This window comes from Chiroxiphia lanceolata, chromosome 4 (assembly GCF_009829145.1).
Source record: "Chiroxiphia lanceolata isolate bChiLan1 chromosome 4, bChiLan1.pri, whole genome shotgun sequence".
NCBI lineage: Eukaryota > Metazoa > Chordata > Aves > Passeriformes > Pipridae > Chiroxiphia > Chiroxiphia lanceolata.
Window position 1 is genome coordinate 64,607,269 of NC_045640.1, and position 19,194 is coordinate 64,626,462.

At 39.5% G+C, this 19,194-nt stretch overlaps 1 protein-coding gene across 2 annotated transcripts in view; it reads right to left on the reverse strand.

Annotated features, from left to right (window-relative positions):
- The window catches only part of INPP4B (inositol polyphosphate-4-phosphatase type II B), a 366,554-nt gene that overhangs the window by 308,220 nt on the left and 39,140 nt on the right, over positions 1–19,194 (reverse strand). The window contains exon 9 of one of the 2 annotated variants that reach the window (XM_032687036.1): positions 18,826–18,930. The exons of the other annotated variant lie outside the window; for it this stretch is intronic. The gene's annotated coding sequence lies outside the window, so the exon portion shown is untranslated. The remainder of the gene's footprint in view (positions 1–18,825; positions 18,931–19,194) is intronic. 2 annotated transcript variants of the gene reach the window in all.

Here is a 19,194-nt window from a genome sequence, read left to right on the forward strand (position 1 = left end):
TAAAAATCCAAGGCTGCTCGTTCTCCAGACGGTTAAGTATGAAGGACTGCATAGCATTGCTTCTCCATACTAACCACAACACAGCAAAGATGGTTGAATTTATACCTGCTTTTTAAATGCAAAGAACTAGGGAATCAAAAATAGAATCCTAATGAACGAATAAACCATTCCCCCATCAGTGGCTGATCACTTCCACCCCCGAAAGTCATGGTGGAACCAACAAACCTGCCTGAAACCAAAGGATGCTTCTGACACTGATCAAAAACCTAAAGCACCAAATGAAAATCAGCAAAAACCACATCCTAGCAGGACTGAACTTGACTGGTACAGCTTCCTGCATAACAGTGTCACTGTAGATTACCGCACAAAATTGAAATCTGTGAACTATGTCAGGCTCTTTACAAACAGAATCAGTGACCGTGAACTACAGTGTGGCTCTCGGTGCCTCACACCTTGTTACTTACATTGATGACCAGCGTGTGCAAAAAGCTACCCTGCTGATCTAAATATTGCAGTTTATACCAAATATACATATTACAGTGCAGCTATAGAATGACAGCAGGAGAAGCAAGAAGAAGGTTGTGCAGGGCGGCTGCAAACCATGCGTTACTGAACGAATCCAAGTCATGACTTTGCGGGTTGTTCTGCATGGGCAATAGATTGTAACAGTGGCTCCAGTGAGGCCTGTGCAGGCCACTGCCAACACAAAACAACTTGCAGGATGAACACCCCCCCAGAGGAAGAGCTGGATAACAAATGTGGTGGAGGTGAAACTGAAATTGAGACAAATACCACACTACCAAATATGGAATAAAGCAATGTCAAAGGAAAACACTTCCTCAGTTATCTGCAATGATCACAGGCTTTTCATCAAAAGACTTGAGGAAAACCAATACAGAACCACTGGAGAAAGCAACTGCAGAGACAGTATCACACTGTGTACCAAATGAGAGATGGGGGTAGTGCAAACAATAAAAAAACCTAAACCAAAATGAAGTCTTAGGCTGGGCAGATTGCACTTCCTCCTGAAAGGCAAATAGATTTTGCTTCCTTTACACCTTGGCAATATTTATTGTGTTTGTTGTACAAGTAGGGAATGATTGTAACAAAGTAACCCTAGTGTTTTTCCATGCATTGGATATATCATGCAAATGTTTATCATCAATGCCAATCTGAACAGTAACTTTGTTTCTTGCTCCACTGTCAGGAAAAAGTCAGTCATAGAAATCCCAGACAGAACGCTATTGCACTATTATTGTTCTCTTTTTCAATAGTATTTTCTCGCAGTTTTGATATTTGTTGCTGTGCGAAGTTTTGTATAAAACCGAGGAACAAGAAGCAGAGCTCCAGAGGACAGCAAATGTGATTTTATCACTAATATGACCTTGGAAATATCATACTTGTACAACACAAAATGCTGAACGGCATAAGCCTCCTCTGTTGCTCAAAACATTTTAATGGAGAGACTTTACCATAATAGCCTCTATGTGAGGTACAATCTCTTAAAACTTGTGTAACTCCTATATCATATGCTCTGGCATACTTCAACAATAATGCAGTTGTGTGCCCAGGCCAAATCTGGATCAGGTTTGCCAGGGAAGACAATCATATGCAGATCTTGCATTAAATAATGTGAAGTGGCAGCTTAAAAAAAAAAAAGAAGAGAAAGGGCTTTAATTTCATTTTCTGTTCACTTTGCAGCAGTACAAATGATTGTACAACACGCAAAGCTTAAGAGAGTCAAGGTAAATGGGTAAATTATTGAACCAGTTCCATTAGTACAAATTCTGTAGACTTCAGGGTCTTTCAGTGACCTATGAACATGGCAAAAGTCATAGTTTTTATTAGGTCTACTGGTACTGCATGCCATCTTTCAGGCCAAACGCCCTGTTACTTGATGTTGGACACTTAACCTCTGCCAAAAAATCACCCTGCTCTATTTTATCTCACAAGGCAAAAACACTTCAATATCTTTCGGCAATACTTGTTTGGGACAGAAGGTGAAAGGCCAAACCAGCAGTTAGTTTACTGTCTAAAACAATAAAGTCATCAGACAAGCTGAAATGGAAGCAATACGTGGTTCCCTACTTGCTGACAAGATTTCACCATTGCTTTTTTCACATCCCCTATGTAGACTGAATATCAAGGAAAGTTTGTACACTCCCAGAACAGACCTGTTTTAGAGCATTGAGTTGATGTCCACCACAAAACAAAACACAAAACCAAAAACAAAACACCAAAACAACCAAACAAAAACCAACCAATCAAATGAAAACCAACCAAACAAAAACCCACCAAGAAACCAAACCAAAGCCTGTCAAGAAAATTCCTCAAAAAAACTTCAAAAACCAAAACTCAATCCCATTCCTATAGCTTTAAGAGCAGTTTCATGTCACTTTTTTTTCCCCCACAATCACCCCCTTAAATTACAGTTCGGACTTATAGTTTTGTTTTCAGAAGTTAGAACTATAACCATTACCTACCTACAGAGAAGAATATTGTTGATCTTCTCCCTTTAAAACTCTGCCAAAAACTCAAAAGGATCTGGTTTTGTCCTAAATTTAATCCCACACTCCCTTTGCCTCAACATTCAGAGGCAAAACTGTCCTCTGGGATAGCAATGCCTACAAAAAGAGTGTCCCTGCCAATGGCCAGCTGTTCCCAATTCACTCATTTTTCAAAGGGATGAATTGGCAGAAAGCAGCCAAGTTCACACTTGCATTGCCCTCCACTGGTGTATGATATTTATATCATATTATATTGAAGACAATTTTTCTCAAACCATGATAGCTCTTTTGTTTTTTTAATTTGGATGGTGAAAATTAAAAGATTTGATGCAATAGAAAATGAAGCCCTTAGAGCTTTCCAGTGCTTTCGGTGGAGCAGTTCACACAGTAATTCACACCCTCCTTTGAAATAGATTTTGGCTTCATTTGTGGCAGCTGGTTGAAGATGAGCAACATCTAAAAAACTGAAAATTCACAAATGCCTGCTAGATTTAAGCAGCAAGAGGATAGGATACCTTGTCATTGGTAGCTTGACAAAATGGTTATGTGAACTCCATTCTCCTTTAATATATATTTCCTTTTACAGTTGCATACATATATCCTCCAACGTATACCCTGCAAATTCATAGCAAGAGGCACCCAAGAAGATACCACACTTGTCTGAGGAAATGTAAATAATTTAAAGAAAATAATTTAAGCTGAAGCTTTACCAGATATTCTCTTCCATATAAAAGTAGGGGGTTAGAGCTTAAGAAGGACATTCAGAAATGATGTGTGAATGCAAATAGAAAAATAATCTTTAGAAGTTGAATTTTCTTCTGTTTACAGGCCCCTCTTGCACTGGAAGGGGTTCCAGGTCTAACAGGTGCAGCTGATTACTGAGGGACCGCTTTGTGCAAGTCCATTGCTCTGTTGAGCAGCAGATTTCTGAAGCATTTTTTGCCTTTAACTTGGACCCAGACAATTTTTCCAGGGCAGGTGTGTGTAAACAAAGCCTGGCATATTAAATTTCACAGCTCCTAGGTGGATTCCTGACATGGATGCTAACAAAAACCTTAGAGCTGAGGGCAAACCTGGTGCCCTGTGCCATGACACTCCAAAACTGTCACATCCCTGTAGAGTAACCACTGGGGAATCCTTCGGAGAAACTAACACAAAGCTTGCAGCACACATTTTTCTCTCACCATATGTCATCCATGCATCCAAGGGAAAGTCACTGACAACAAAAATAGATTAACCATATCACATAAGGGCTGGCAAAATCAAGGACTCATAAGACAGAGCCAGTGCTCAAGTCAGTAAGCAAGCAGGTTTGAATAGCTAGATGTTGCAGGTATTGTTGCACCTCATGGGAGACAACTGAGAAAGGGGCTGGCTCACAGCTCCCTGTGAATACCAGAAGCAGCAGAATCAGGGAGCTCCTGTCTGCCTGCCACAGAGGTAAGATACCACCATTCAGCTAATTAGCAACATCTCATCTCTTGAAGGGGAAAACTCCTCTTGCTCTTGCTGTGCTTCTGCTGAGCTCCTGCTGTCACACTTTTCCTCTAATTTAAGAAAGAAAACTACGGTTCTGACACCCCTTATTTGAAAACTGCTAGCACCTGTTCTAATCAGACAAAACTTTACATCACAGCTGCCTTGGTTTCAGAAAAGTTTTACTTGTGGGATAACTTTCTATCACCGTTTTGTATTGACTTATTCATGTACCTGTAATGTACCCAAGCCCTGTAATGTACCCAAGCCCTATCTTGGACAATGATTCTCCCTCCTTCTGTTTCCTACACGTTGGCAGACCACATGCAGACTCTGACCTTGATCGCTTTATACTGGTCACAGCAGGACTCTAAAAAGGATATATTTTACTACACAGATGAGCAATCACTTTCAAACCCCTCTGCAGTATTTTTCTACCCAGTGTGCTTCAATTCACAATTTGATGCCATTCAAAAATAGCAGTCTCTTGTCTATGTATGATACTGCAACCCGTCTTAGGGTAAATTCTTAATCTGAAATCATCACGGCTTAATGGTGCATTCTTTTCCCCACACTGCCATTTCAAACAGTAATACAAAGAATATTTTGGAGAGCATAATATATGCCTAGCTGATTATGTCCCACACTTCTTGTCTCCTGATCTTTGATATATTTTGGATTTTGACCCTATCTGTCCTGTAGAAACTTGTGTGTAACATCAATCAACTAGCTAAGGGCTAATGACGTTCGTTGCTTGAAGTGGGTTGTATGTTCTGCTGGCTGAGGTCTGTTTTTTCCACTGTGTTTGGAAAGATCATCTGCCTTGCACTGTAAAGTAAATGAAACAAATGGAAATAATGACTACATGGTGATTGATGGTGAGGACAGTGGAGTTTAGTTCCAGCTTTGTCACTGACCTTTTACATAATTTTGAGAGTTTCACTTAATTTGTATGGATCTGACCCACTTGTAAAATAGCTATAACTGGCCTTTCAACATTTGTGTGTCATTCAGGGTACAAAACAGAATTTTTCCCTGTGTGTCTTATTTTATCCAAGGAAAATTAATTAAGTCTGGGTAAGCACCAGGGGAAACCTTCCTTTGTGTACCACTATGCAGTAGATTGTCTCAAAGAGCTTGGGAGAAAGTAGAATCATATGACACTGTTGGCCTAAAAAGGGTCAAAAAGCTTAAGAAGGAGCCATATTTAACTTGAGTCTCTCTCAGGCTACTGCCTGTGTCTCCATGTCTAGGGCAGACTGGCCTGTAATTGAGCAGTTAGGACAAGTTAAAATCCTCACCCAAAGACTCTACACAAGAGCAAAGTATTATCTACACAAGAGCAAAATATTATTAATGTTAAGAGGAATATATTTAAGATAATTTAAGTCATATGTCAGGTCATATGAGAATTCGACCCTATTTTTATCAGGAATTAATCTCACCATTTCTCTGGTTAGCAGAAGATTGGTTTCAAGAACTATCTCCTGCTCCTTATCTAGGTCATTTTGATACATGCAAATATTCCACTGAATTTGATGGAGTTACTCTCATGTAGCTTTAGAACCTCTTTCTGCAGCTCAACAGTAAGAATATTTAGCTCCATGCTTTATTTATTTGTCTGCAAACATTCTAGTATCTTGCTGCTATCATGAAAAATAAAGGGTTGTGTGTCCTGGAGCAGAACCACATACAGAGGATAGCTATAGCAATGTAGCACATCTAGTTAGAGAGAAACATTTGCTCTTGATCTTTCTCAAAAGAAAAATATATTTGGTAGGTACATAACAGCAGCTCTAGAGGGTGTTAATTTGCTTGGTTGACTGCCTACAGATAAATGTCTTCAAACACTATTTCAGCTGTTTCAGGGTAAATTAACCTATGTGACTGTGACTATTTTTGTGAAGACTACTTAATAAAAGGTAACTTCCACAGTTAAAGTATAAATCCATTACAATATAGTGTTTGCATTTATGATTTTTGGGGGGGAGAGGGATCTCTTTTACTAGTTAACTAACATTAGTTGCTAAGTAGATGTTAACTTTGGGGCCATAAAAAACATTTTAGCAAGTGTAGATGGTGTTAATAACTCTGTAACCACTTCCTCACTGTTATTTTTAGGGACAATGTGAGGTCAAGTGGTTTGCACATATATTACTTTTAAGTCAAGCAGGCAAAGAAATAAAAACAGCTTTTTACAGAAGTATTAAGTCATCTACATTTTATACATTGTGTCAGAGTCTGTTTATTTTTCTTGTGACAAATTCAGAGAAATTCTGTTGGATCCAGCTAAACTGTTCTGAAGCTGCAGCATCTGACTAAGGACAGGATTCACCCACTCTGCAAGAGATGTGCTTGTAGCTGCCTGCCAACCAATCACAGGTGGGATTTACCTTGCACCTTTCACACTTCTTGTGAAAATTATCCGGCAGAACCTCAGGAAATGTGAACCAAGTAGCCAAACTCTGTGGTGTGGGCTGGGGAGCGAGTGAGAGATGAGCTGAGAAGGAAGTCTGGGGGTGGACAGCAAGTCAGAGGCAAATGCTGCGGCCGCACTCCATCGCTTCTTCACCCTCGGGCCGGTATGACAACATGTGTTGTGGCCACCTCTCTACTCAGAGCTCTTAAAGGGTTTGATGTTGATAGGGTGTCAGGGACAAGGGAGGAGAAAAGCCTGTGCTGTACATGCTTTGTGGAGAGACTTTAGTCCTTTCACCCCAGAGGGTGGTTGGGCAGTGGAACAGGCTCCCCAGGGAAGTGGTCACAGCACCAAGCCTGACAGAGTTCAAGAGTTGTTTGGACAGTGCTCTCAGGCACATCATGGAATTCTTGGGGTGTCCTGTGCAGGGCCAGGAGTTGGACTTGATGATCCTGATGAGTCCCTTCCAACTCAGAATATTCTGTGATTCAAATCAACCTTAAAACATTTCATGGGGAACCAAGGGTGAGACTGGAGGAAGGGAAGCAAATATTGGTTTCCACAGGGTTATCGTCCAGCAGCCTTTGCTAAGGGAATCTGGGGGTAGTTCCTCCTGCTAAGGGAAGATTTTCCTGTTCTCGTAGAAATGTTGTATTCCTACTGCAATGTAAATTGGGGCAAATACTGATTTTCTTTAGGATTTCCCTAAAATCTCATTGCAGAATATACATATGTTTTACTTTTCCTGCATTTTGTATCCTAGTAGTGATGTGCCAGAGGAGGTTGCTTGCAATGTACTTTAAATGAAGAAAGAAAGCAGATGGAGAAGAAACATTGGCAAAGAAAAAACCCTGTAGGAACTATGGAATTCTGAGTTTGTTTATTACATTTTTTGGGACAAATTCTCCTTTAGGTGAAAATAATCCTGTCAGAGGGGAAGTTTTTTCCAAACATTTGCCATGTGTAAGAAATAGTGGATGTAGATTAAACGGAGTTCTTGAGTCAGAGCTGGTTCACCTGTGCCATCGTCAGAGGACATGCGGCACGAGCTTCAACTTGGCTGCAAGTGACAGGGGGAACATGTGTCTCTTGTGGCTTGAAGAACAAAATTAACCTGCATTTGAAACTGGCTAGAGAAGAAACTGGATAACGTTTGTTATCACAGCACTTCTTCTAAGGCAGCCGTTCATTTTCCTCCCCTTAATGAGGGCAGAGGTTAAAACATGGAGAATGAACAAGCATTTCACAATTAAAGGTGAGAATAGGATGACAGTGTACAAGGGAAAAGCCTGTGATATTGCTACTAGTAATGAGCCTCCAAGAGCTTGAGTCTGTAAACTGCTTTCACTGGCTCTTTACTTTCTGAATGCCACCTCTCCTGATTTTTACCTATGGAAATGGATTTCTTTTCATACTCATTTTCATATTAAATCCTAGAAAGTAAGGAGCGCTGAAGTGTAAAATGACAGATTTCATGACGGAAGGCAGAAGTATGTCAGGGCTTCTTGCCATTCACTGTTCAGATGTTTGCTTTTCTTGTATGGTTAAGCTTTTATTTGTGTAACTGCCATTAAGATAATCATACAAAATTTGGAAAAGTGATATGACTGCAGAGATAATCAAGGCAAAATCTGAGCAAAGACAGAGAAGCACAATACGATCTGATGCTCTTCAAGGTGTTGCAGTCCTTCATTTAGCCTTGACATTTATTACCTCAGCAGCTATTGGCAATAGCAGCTTTGCTTTCTGGCCAGATGCATTCTGGTGCATGATATTTTCCTTGTGACAAAAGTTGATATGAACAAAGGAGATGGAAGATTAAAACAATGACCACGGTTGCTTCCTCAGACTACAGGCTGATAGTTACCGTGCTGTTATAGTTTGTATAAAACGTAATAGGATGCTTTAAATCTCAGAGGACAATTTCCGTGAATATGTTTGTTGGAAAAACGAACAGAAAAAGCTATCACAACATGAAATACTATCAAAATGGGGGAGAGTTGATTTAGATACCAAGTTTATGCATTTCGGTACAGATGTAATCTACTCTGATCAGCACTGAGGCATTTATTCCCCTTACTTTAGGATTTCTAGAAGAAATGGTTTACAGAAGAGTAGTAAACTAGTCTGCTGCTTGGAAATGGTTCTCAGATAAACCCACATGCCACTACAGTGCTGTTAAGAAAGGTGATAGTGTTATAACAAAAAGGTTAAAATGTCAGGAAATGTGTCAAAATATTCCTTTAAAATCAAACATGTAGTTGCTGAGTGGGTACACAGGATTGAGAATATTTCTCACCTGGCATTTGTTTCATTTTCCAGTTTGTGAGATCAGGTAGCATACATATGAAAAGTATTTATTGCATTCTCTGGTGCACTACATACAGACAAACAAATCTCTATGTATCCATTTCAATAAAACAAGAACATTCCTCATGTTCCTTTATTTACTGATCAAGCACCTGAACTTCCTTTATTTACTGATCAAGCAAAGCTACTAAAGGCAAAAGATAAGCAAACCATCCCCAGGCAAAATAACAGCCTGAAATCTCTGACATGCAGTGTTAAAGCAAGACTAGCTTGTAAGGAAAGACAATTTTTTTTTTTAATGAGAGTGGTATGCTTAGGAAAGAAGCACTTGGTGGCTGGGCTGAAGTGCATATTTTAACTCCATTTGTAGATGCTCAGAAGTACTGGCAGGGCTTTAAAATATCCATAACTGAGCAGAAATGCTACCACTGATGATGGCCCAATTTTGACCCATATAAAATGATGGCATAATGGTTGTAGGAAATATCTATGATTCCTTTCAAAAATTTGAAATAACAAGAAAATCTGCCTTGGTATCCCTGCATCACTGTGGAATGTGGGTTTACCATAATTCTCAGCCTAAGCATATTTATTGCTTCATGTTCAAGCATAAAAATTTATAATTTTAAGATGAAATGCAACGATTATATATGCCGCTTCAATGGTCCCTATTTTCTCCTCATTGGATTTTCAAAGAAAATCCAAAAAGAAGCTCAGAGAGATACTGGCTGAGAGAGAAAGCAACTGATCTTCTGTTCCCCATGAGGGAGGAACACAGCAGCTTGTTCAGCTTCAGTGTGAGCTGTAATGTAGTGCAGGGTGTCCCTCCCTTCCATACGCTTTCCCAGCCAGTAGTTGCCATAAACAACATTGTAATATTGTCATGTTGCAAGCAGGCTAATCATGTCTCACATTTGGATGATAGCATAAACAGCATAATGTCTGTTATTGCCACAATAACAGTTTCAGCACAGGAGCCAAGACAAGGAAGAATAGGAGCTGGAGAAAATAAGGCTGTTATACAGAGATCATTCTACTTAACAGATGAAGCTCCAGCTCCAAGAAGCTGCCCTTCCCTTTGCAACAACCTAATCAAGCCTTCACTGCCTCTTGTTGAGGTGTGTTTCTGCAGCACTGGTTTTTTTTGGTCTGCTCTAAATCAATGATTTAACTGATTTATCTGGCTGTTAGATATGACTGTCATTTATTAGAATAGTGAAGAGATATGGGAGCAGGCAGAACAATCGAAAAGAGGCAAGGTGAGAGGAAGTGTGTAAGAGATAAAGCATTTTATGGAAAAGGTCCATGGAATAATAAACTATTAAAAACTCCCTTGTGGTATTATTTTTATACATACAATACAGTTTAATAGAGAATTGTAGTGTGTATTACAAGTTAAAGTCGGATAGAAATAACATGAATTTTAGTGGGAATAAATGTTTTGTTAGAGCAAATTCTAGGACTTTCTATTTTATTTCTTTAGAAATGAAAGTATTCTTCAGTAACTAAGAAATAAAACTGAAAAAAATACAGCCAACCATCTTGAATTATATACCTGTTAAAGGTGATAAGCAGATAATTTAGGGCTATTATTATCACCTTAACAGTGTAAACTTTTTAATGCATTTTTTTATTTGAGATACCTTTACATATTATGGATATAAAAAACCCAGACATATAACTACATTCAGTTTTGTAGTCAAGAAGAAATGCAAGTCAACGAATGAGCCTTCCTCTAGTTTGGCAAAACAGAAGCTCACTCAATTTTCCCTGTGTTGACACAAAACACCGGATTTCAAGAATAGAAAACAGTTAATTTTACCACTACCTCACTGATCATAATTTGAAGATGCAACCATACATAAATATATTTTTACCTCTTTAGCATAAAAACTAGAGAAATAATTTTTCTCCCTCAACTCTGTACTTTCCTTTTCCCATTCAAATAAATGAAGTAAGTTTGCTATGGAGTGTTCCTTTTACTTCAGCTCTTTTTACTTGCTCTTCAGCTAAACACAAACTGGTGTGTTGTAGCTTGACCAGGCCTCATCTAAACCACTTAGATGACTACAAACAGTTTGTTCAGCCTGGTATTTTGGCCCTGATGGATGGCTCTGCAACCCAGTGCTAGATGGGTAGGTGCAAATGGATCCAGAGTCTTAGTCATGTGTGAATAAAAAACCCAATTAAGATCAAAATACCTTCCACAAAGTTAACATAAAAAGTGATGTGTTGAGTTAAGTTACACTAAGGAATAAATGGCAAATACCTGCTCATCTCTGTGAGTGGGGCTTTCATGAATAATCCAGCATGCCTGCTAATGATAATGAAAGTACCCATGTCTTATATCTTAGAATTACTTCCCCCGTAGTCTCTTCAGGCTAAAAGCTTTGCCTATTGTTGCACACCATGCAAGGATGAAGAGCAGCTAATGCAAGGCTCAATTTCTCTGTTGACAGTCTACTGCAGTTAGAGGTGAGTTCTTGTTATTTGCTTTTGCACAAGCCCACAAAAGTGGTACTGCACACTTACGTCACAGGCAAAAATATATTTTATATTTCTCAGCTAATGCATAACTTTTAACAACACATATTTAAAAGTTAAAACCAGCCAAAAATCTGTAAAAAGCAACTCTACCAGTTACCTCTATGACACTGACCTGGTGGAGTCATTAAAAGGGGAGGCCTAGCTTAAAATTCAAAATTCAGCTGATACATGTAGCATCCCATTAGTTTTAAAGTTTGCATCAGGAAGGGTGAGGTCAAGTCCAGAGCTGGTGGGAAATAATCAGCTCCTTTTATAGAAAAAATATACTGACAGGAATAACCCTGCCAAATTACAGAAGGTAAGGCAGAGTGGCAATGGGAACAGACTATAGGTCAGTCAGTTTGTTAGGGCTTCTAGAATTTGTATCTTACCCAAGAGACATTTTAGTTACAGACTAATGAACTGGAAGAGATATTTGAAGAAAAAGGGTATCCTAGTTGATATAGTTCACAAAGCATTACTTAAGCCTCATGAGTCTGATGGACAACAAATTATTGTTGAAACAGCTCAAATCTAAAGAACATTTTTCTGTGTCATTTGTTTCAACTTGTTCTTCTTCGTCACCTAAAATCAAGTAAGTAGCTCTGCAGCATGCATTTATGGGCCGCATCAGTGACAAGTTTACTCTCCTGCCATCTCCCTTGTACTTCTTTCCTGTCTGAAATCAAATGGGCAGGGACTACCTCTCTCAAACAATGGCAGATTTAAGCTGGAACAGCCTGCTGTTCACTACTCTAAAATCATTTCACGTTGCTCTGGCAGTGTACAAGAGCCGTAAACAGATATAAAAGCATAACTCACTTTAGTTCCCCTGTTATACTGCTGGTGATGTTGCTGGTGAAGCAGCTTCAGAGTAACCAACAACCCAGACCTAAATGTTAACTGTTACAATTTCATTGCATGCACAGTATTGCTACAAATATACAACTTGGGATATTTGGTCCCGTTGCCAAGACACAGGAAAATGTGCTAATTACAGCGCGGTCTCTACAGCATTCCCTGAGCTGGAAGACAGGGAAGCTCCAAACATAGCACAGCCTACAACTAGAAATTGTTTTGCCCTATTATTGACCATCACAGACTCTTAGAATGGTTTGGGTTGAAAGGGGACCTTAAAGATCATCTAGTTTCAACACCCCTGCCATGGGCAGGGACACCTTTCATAGACCAGTCTGCTCAGAGCTCCATCCAACCTGGCCTTGAACACTTCCAGGGATGGGGTATCCACAGCTTCTCTGGGCAACTCATTCCTGTGCCTCACCACTCTCACAGTAAAGAATTTCTCCCTAATATCTAACGTAAACCTCTCCTCCCTTGTCCTGTCACTGTCTGCCCATGTAAAAAGTCATCCTCCCTCTTTTTTATAAGCCCCCTTTGTGTACTGATAAAATGTTACAGAAGAACATAAACAAGTCATACTGGAATATACAAAAGATCCAGAGAACCTGGTATTGTGTTTCCACCAGTGGTCAAATGCAGATGCCTGAGGAATAGGAACATACACGGTCCTCCTCTGAGACTCTCCCACCATTCAACCTATGGGAGCTCAGGGAATTCCTGAAACAGTTGGTTTCTGGGCACTGAGCATTCCTCCATAGATTTTCCTTACAGAAGTTCGTGTCACCTTCACCCAAACGCCTAAAAACAATCAGCATATGCAACATCTTGTGGCAAGGAGTCACTCAGGTCTGTTATCACCTTCTTTATTTTGAATTTGGATTTGGGAAGTGGTTCTCTGTTGTGTTCTTTGCTCTTTTTCTCCACTTTCTAATGCTAGATTAACTTTCTTGGACCGCAGTTGGGCACTGACCAGAAATTTTCGTAAAACTGTCTCTTGCAAACTCTAAATCTTATTCTCTAGTACCACAAGTAAATTCAGAGTTTGTGTAAACTTCGGGGTATTTTTCCTTTTCATGCTTGAGTTACATTACATTTCAGTTGCCATTGTGTTATTATTAAGATCATGGACTCTTTTGCCAATATTTCTTAACTGGACTTTTTTACTCTCTTGCATCATTTAGTGTTATCTGCAAAGTTTTTTGTATCACTGCTCATCACCTTTCCTAGATTGTTTATGAATACACTGCACAGCAGAGATCCTAGCATTGATCTTGCAGAACTTTCCACTGTCTCTCTCCACTGCCCAGTTATTTACTTACTCCCAGAATCACAGAATGGATCAGGTTGAAAGGGACCACAGTGGACCATCTGGTCTCACCTCCCTGCTCAAACAGGGTCATCCTAGAGCACATTGCACAGGGTTGTGTCCAGATGGTTCTTGAATATCTCCAGTGAGGGAGACTCCACAGCCTCTTTGGGCAACCTGTTCCAGTGCACAGTAAAGTTTGTCCTCATATTCAGATGGAACTTCCTGTGCATCATGTTTTGCCTGTTGTCTTCTGCCCCATTGCTTGGCACCCCTGAGAAGAGCCTGGCTCCATCCTCTCGACAGCCTCCTTTCAGATACTTCTATCCTCTGATTATGATCATTTAACATTTTTCTATCCACGCAAAAATCATTCCCCTCATGCCATTGTTGCAAGGTTTCATTGAGACTTTATACATAATCTCAAATCCTTGAGATCCAGGTGAACTACATCAACTCAATCACCCTAAACTGAACATTTAGACAACTCTAAGAGGCTTGTGAGACGTGGTTTCTCCTTACAAGAGGGACTGCCCTCCTCACTAGGGAACTACGTCTCTTTAACATCTCTCTTATAGCTCCTCGCTAGTCACTAGTTCCTCAAATCTACTCTGGAAGGCTTTAACTTTTCCCATTATGAATACAATGGAGTGGCTATGTTTGAATTACTGCTCTTTTATTGCCTATTTCTTATGTAAGTCTCCTCTGCTGTAATGGTAGGTTATTCAGATGTGCCTACAGGATTAGGATTTGAATATCCTGTCATATCAGTTGTCTATTGATCACATTGAACTGAATTCAACACCATTAAAGTAGGGAGGATCTTAGCCACTTGATTTGGTATAACAAGGATGAAATTAATTCTTGCCTCTGTGTCACAGAGGCTGAGTGCTTTTTGAATGCTTTTCCCAGATTATAATTTTTATTACTATGTACAGCTACTAGTAGTTCAGATTCATTCAATCTGAATGGAAAACAGCCTCAGTTTAAGATGTACTTAACTTACTCACTCCTGATGCTTTGTGTTGTGTAGTCCTGATGCACAGCCTCATTCATTTGAATCTTATCCTGCCTGTTCCACTGTTCTCTGCTCCACTGCTTAAATCAGCATGTGCTGCAAGTTTGACTCTGTTCTGATGTCTACAGTCTCCTGATTCCAGGATGCCTCTGTCTGTGCTACAACCAGTATTTCTTCTGTGCTTGCACAGGACCAATGTTTATAAATTCCCAGACCAAACAGAGCCTGGAAGTGACTACTCTCATTTTTAACTGGGTTTATTTCCTTTCTTTTTAATTTCTCATTGACAGATATCTCCATAATTAAGAAAATAATTAAGAAAATTTCTCTCTGAGAAATGGGTAAATGGTATTCCTTTGAATTCTCCTGACAGAACTCTAAAGATTTACAGTGAATCTGCTCATGCCCCTCAAACAAATGAGTAATAGTGTGCAGATGTGGAAAGCTACTGCTCTATGCACCACCTCAAGGCAAGATATTGCCACAATTATCTTGCTATCTTCTCATTAATCAATGATACACTTTGTAAAAGTCAGGAATGCATTTGGAAAAAGGAAGCTGCTTAAAAACAGAGAGGACCAGAGAAGCTAGTAGGATCAAACAGCCTTTATCTTTCCTTTGGTGTTCCTAGGAGGACAGAAAACCCTATCTCAGTGGGCTCCAAGGCCAGCTGTGGAACTAGGCACTTGAACAAGGATCCCCAGGGTGATGCAAAGCCTTCAACATGCTCCCCTTTTGGGCTGTGCTGCTCCCCAGCCTCCCCCACTGCTTTTGTGTGAAAACACAACTTGAGTCATTTGTTTTTTAGGTTAAGGATGTAAATTCTTTTCCTGCATGTTACAGTTTGGAAAGCAACAAAAATCAATGCAAAGGAGCAATCTGGAGATTTCCTTCCTGTAAGAGTTTCTTTTTTCATTCTGCCATGGAAAGGAGTAATTTGATCCATGGACAGTAGAAGAGGAAAGGATTTCAAAATTCCTTGTTAGTGGCCCAGTTCAGTTCCCACTGAAAGAGCTGAGTCTACTGAAAGCAGCCAGCTGATGAGCACTTTTGAAAACACATCTTTGCCTCAGACAGACAGTGGTGGAGCTGTGCATAAAATTTCTGAAATTTACTTTGCCTAGAGGAAAGACAGCAAGCCCTGTCTCTCAAATTGCATTGAGGGACAGCTCTCTTCTCCTTTTCTCATTACCATAACCTGATTAGAATTCAGTGTAAAGATTAGTGATAGCAGGACTGGTTCTGGTTGGACATTTTTAGGCCACAAATATGCCGTTACATAATCAGATTATTTAATCTTTTCATAGAGATGCATTTCTTTATCATAAGAAGATACAGGGTTTGTTCACTGCAAGAAGTAATTGTTATACTTTATTAATAGAAGTCTGGCTTGTTTATTCAGAGTCAAGGTTTTTATAACTCCTGAGCCAGTGATGCCCAGTAATTATATCTGTAGCTTTTGGCTCCTGTTGATTCAGTGTTGCCGTATTAGAAGGATTACTTTTATATATTGGAGAACCAAAGAAGATTTTTCTTTTATGAATACTGAATTTCTGAGAGGCTTTTTGAATTAATAATAGTGGAATTAATGCTTTGAAGGCATTTTTATTAAAATAGTGATCTCAGTGGACACTATGCAGTAATGTGGCTTGAAAAGTAGGACATATGTTGGAGAGGAAAATCATAGGTTTTTTGCATTTGTTTTAATTACAAGTCAAGACAAAATGTCAAAACCTTTCCAATTTTTCATGAATCAATATATTATAAAATACTTAGAGCTGGTAAGGCTCAAATTTCTTCTTAAGGATGTGAAAGAGTAAGTGATAAATTTGAAGGAAATCCTTTTGTCTCTTCCACAGTGAAATGTTTTCATGAAGCACTGTCAAGAATGTGATGAGATTGAAACATTCCCCTGAAATGTTTTAATTCATCTCGGTTCTCTCTTTCCCGTGAAAGAATCTTCGTCTGAAAGACTTCTGAGCAGTTTTATTGTGCAGCAAAACTGTGGCTCACTGCTGCAAAGACACACCAAGTTCAGAAACATTTTGCTTGAGATGTTTTGCTTCTGCCACCTTGTGCAGTATTGCCATTGTGTCATGATTCCACAGGGCTAAACCTTCACTGAACTGGGCACTTCTCTGCAGCAGGCAGAGCCCAAGCAGGGTGCAGTTTAGATGCTGTCAGTCTCTGTACAGAGAAAATCAAGCAGCAGATGCAAAGGCAGAATCTGCAGCAGAGCAAAGACTTGCGCCTGGGCTTGCTCTCTGATCGGTGCTCTGGCCAAAGGACTGTTCTTTCACCTTTGGTTTGCTTGCAAGTCATGTGGCTTGGAGTTTCTGTTGAACTTTGTACCAAGGTCCCATCATTTTTAACTGCTAGTCTATCAGAAACTTATTTCCCTAGAGTTTCTTTTGGTTACTTTTTCCTAGATCACTGGAAAACTGCCATTCACCTTCTGAGGTGAATTCTGAAGTATTCTGCTTGAGTCTTCCCACACAGGAGATGATTAGAGGGCTCCTAATGGGGATCTAAGCCACAGGGGATCAGATGTCTTGCGATATTGTTATGGGCACATCAGACACCTTCAATGTATAGAGAGTTTTAATGGATCCCACTATGCAATAAATATTCTGTTCATTATTCCTTAAAAGTTTTGTTACCATATGCAGAGTCCAAGTGCTTAATAACTGTTTTAATTGGGTGCAAAAACGCTTCTCTAGGTCAATATTAGTGATAATAGTGAATCCATAGATACTTCTCTTTCCATAAATATTACTACTGTTCAATTCTTTTTTGAGATTTTGTGATCCTATTTGTTACAGAGAGTGTGCATTCTTGGGCAAAAGAGATTTCCCTGAGGGCAGGATAAGAGCTAAATGAAATGTAAATGCAGGGATGGCATTAAGATATCATACAGCACAATACTATAAATATTTAAAGTCACTCTATATTCTGCGTTATGATGTACATGTGAGTGAACCTGACCCAAATTTACGCTGTATCAATGCAAAATTATGTGATGCAAGTGCTTTAAAAATACCATATAGTTCCAACACATGGATAAGACCCAGAGAGGATGTTATTTTGGGATAGCATTTCTAAACCAAATGTCAAATGGGCACATTTCCTCTGCATCCTCCAAGTCCAGAAATAAGGAAACTGTTGCCACTTGCTAGTCTTGCTACCTAATGATACATTCTTGGCCATAGCTTTTGCCTCAACTTAGGAGATACTATTAGTACTTTTGTTTGAAAAGAATGCAGAAATAAAGTAATTACTGCAGCCAGAGCTAGCCAGGGATCCCTTAAAATCTAATTGAAAATATATTATCAAGGATACCTACATAAGAGAATAGTGTCTAAAAACTCATTTTCTTGGTTGGCTACACATTTAAATACACAGACAATGCCCCAGATCTGCTGGACCTAGAGCCTATGTGTTCATTCATGCCTAGCAAGGACAAAACACATTTTCTACAGTTACTGAGGAGAGAACAGGGCATGCCAACTTCTGCTCCTGTATCTCACAGCTGTTCTTCTCACCTGACCTTATGCTCAGAGAAAGCCCCAAGAATAAAACCTTCTTCTGCTGTAAAAAACAACCTTATGTACCATATATTGCACAAAAAATGTTCAAATATCCATGACATTGACATGTATTATTTAGTGCATTTTTCCCCTGATTAAATTTTCATCTCTAAGACCTTGATTTAATTTTGTTGGATTCATGTTTTTCAAAACTTGCTGTTGTTTTACACAAAGCTACAGAAAGTTGTCCTTTTAAAAATCCAGAACATATATAATCTGAAACAGTCCTCTTTTATGTAAATCAAGAGAAGAGGTGAAGTAGTTGTAAAAAAACCTTTATCACGAAAAGGTTTATGTGCCACCATCTAGTTTCATGGCAATTTATTTTTTCTTCTATATACAAGTGAAGTACCAATCTTTTTATTTTCTTTTTTCTTTCTGTTTCTTTTCTTTAAATTGAATTAAAAATCTGTGGTTTTGCAGTATGAAGTGAATATCTGGCTGACTGAAAAGGCTTAAAATGACTCCTTAGGAAATTCTGCGTGCCTCTTTTTTTTTTTTAAAGAAATGTCCCTTTTCTACAAAATGGTTCCCCCAGATTAAAGTAGTCTTGCTGAAGTGGTTTTGGACATTGATTTACAATAGAGCTGTATACTGCTTGAAAGAAGGAGGTTTAGAGAGCAGTGCTCAGAGCAAAACTGCTACGGCTTTTATAAAGTCAATAACACGTTGCAAAAAGCCCTGTGCCACAGAACAGCTCAGGTTCCCTAATGGGAAACCCAGTGGCCTTCAATCCTGTGCCTTAATGTACCTGATACTTGAACTTCTGTCTCCAGATCGTAATCATGAAGGCGGTTTGAGCCAACACTTCTTACCTTGCAGCTGATTAGTGATGAACACATGGGGACAGCAGCAGCCACGGCCAAGCCACAGGAAACCAATCACTCTGAATCATCCATCCCCAGCCTGAGTAGTTGAGCCTGTGGAGGGAGGATGCCAGGGAGGTGACATTCTGCAGAGGATTTGCCACCCACAATCAACAATCCTTTCAGCACAGTCTCCCATTACCCTTGTAATCCCCACACCACCCTATGGCTGGAAATAGTAAATCTAAACCTACAAGTAGTCCTTAAACCGGTTCATTCCTCCTGCTCACAGAAACCTGAACAGAATGCACTAAGAAGGAAGATTGTGGATCTGCAGCACGAACATCCTTTCCCTATCCATCTCTGCCTTCCTCTAGG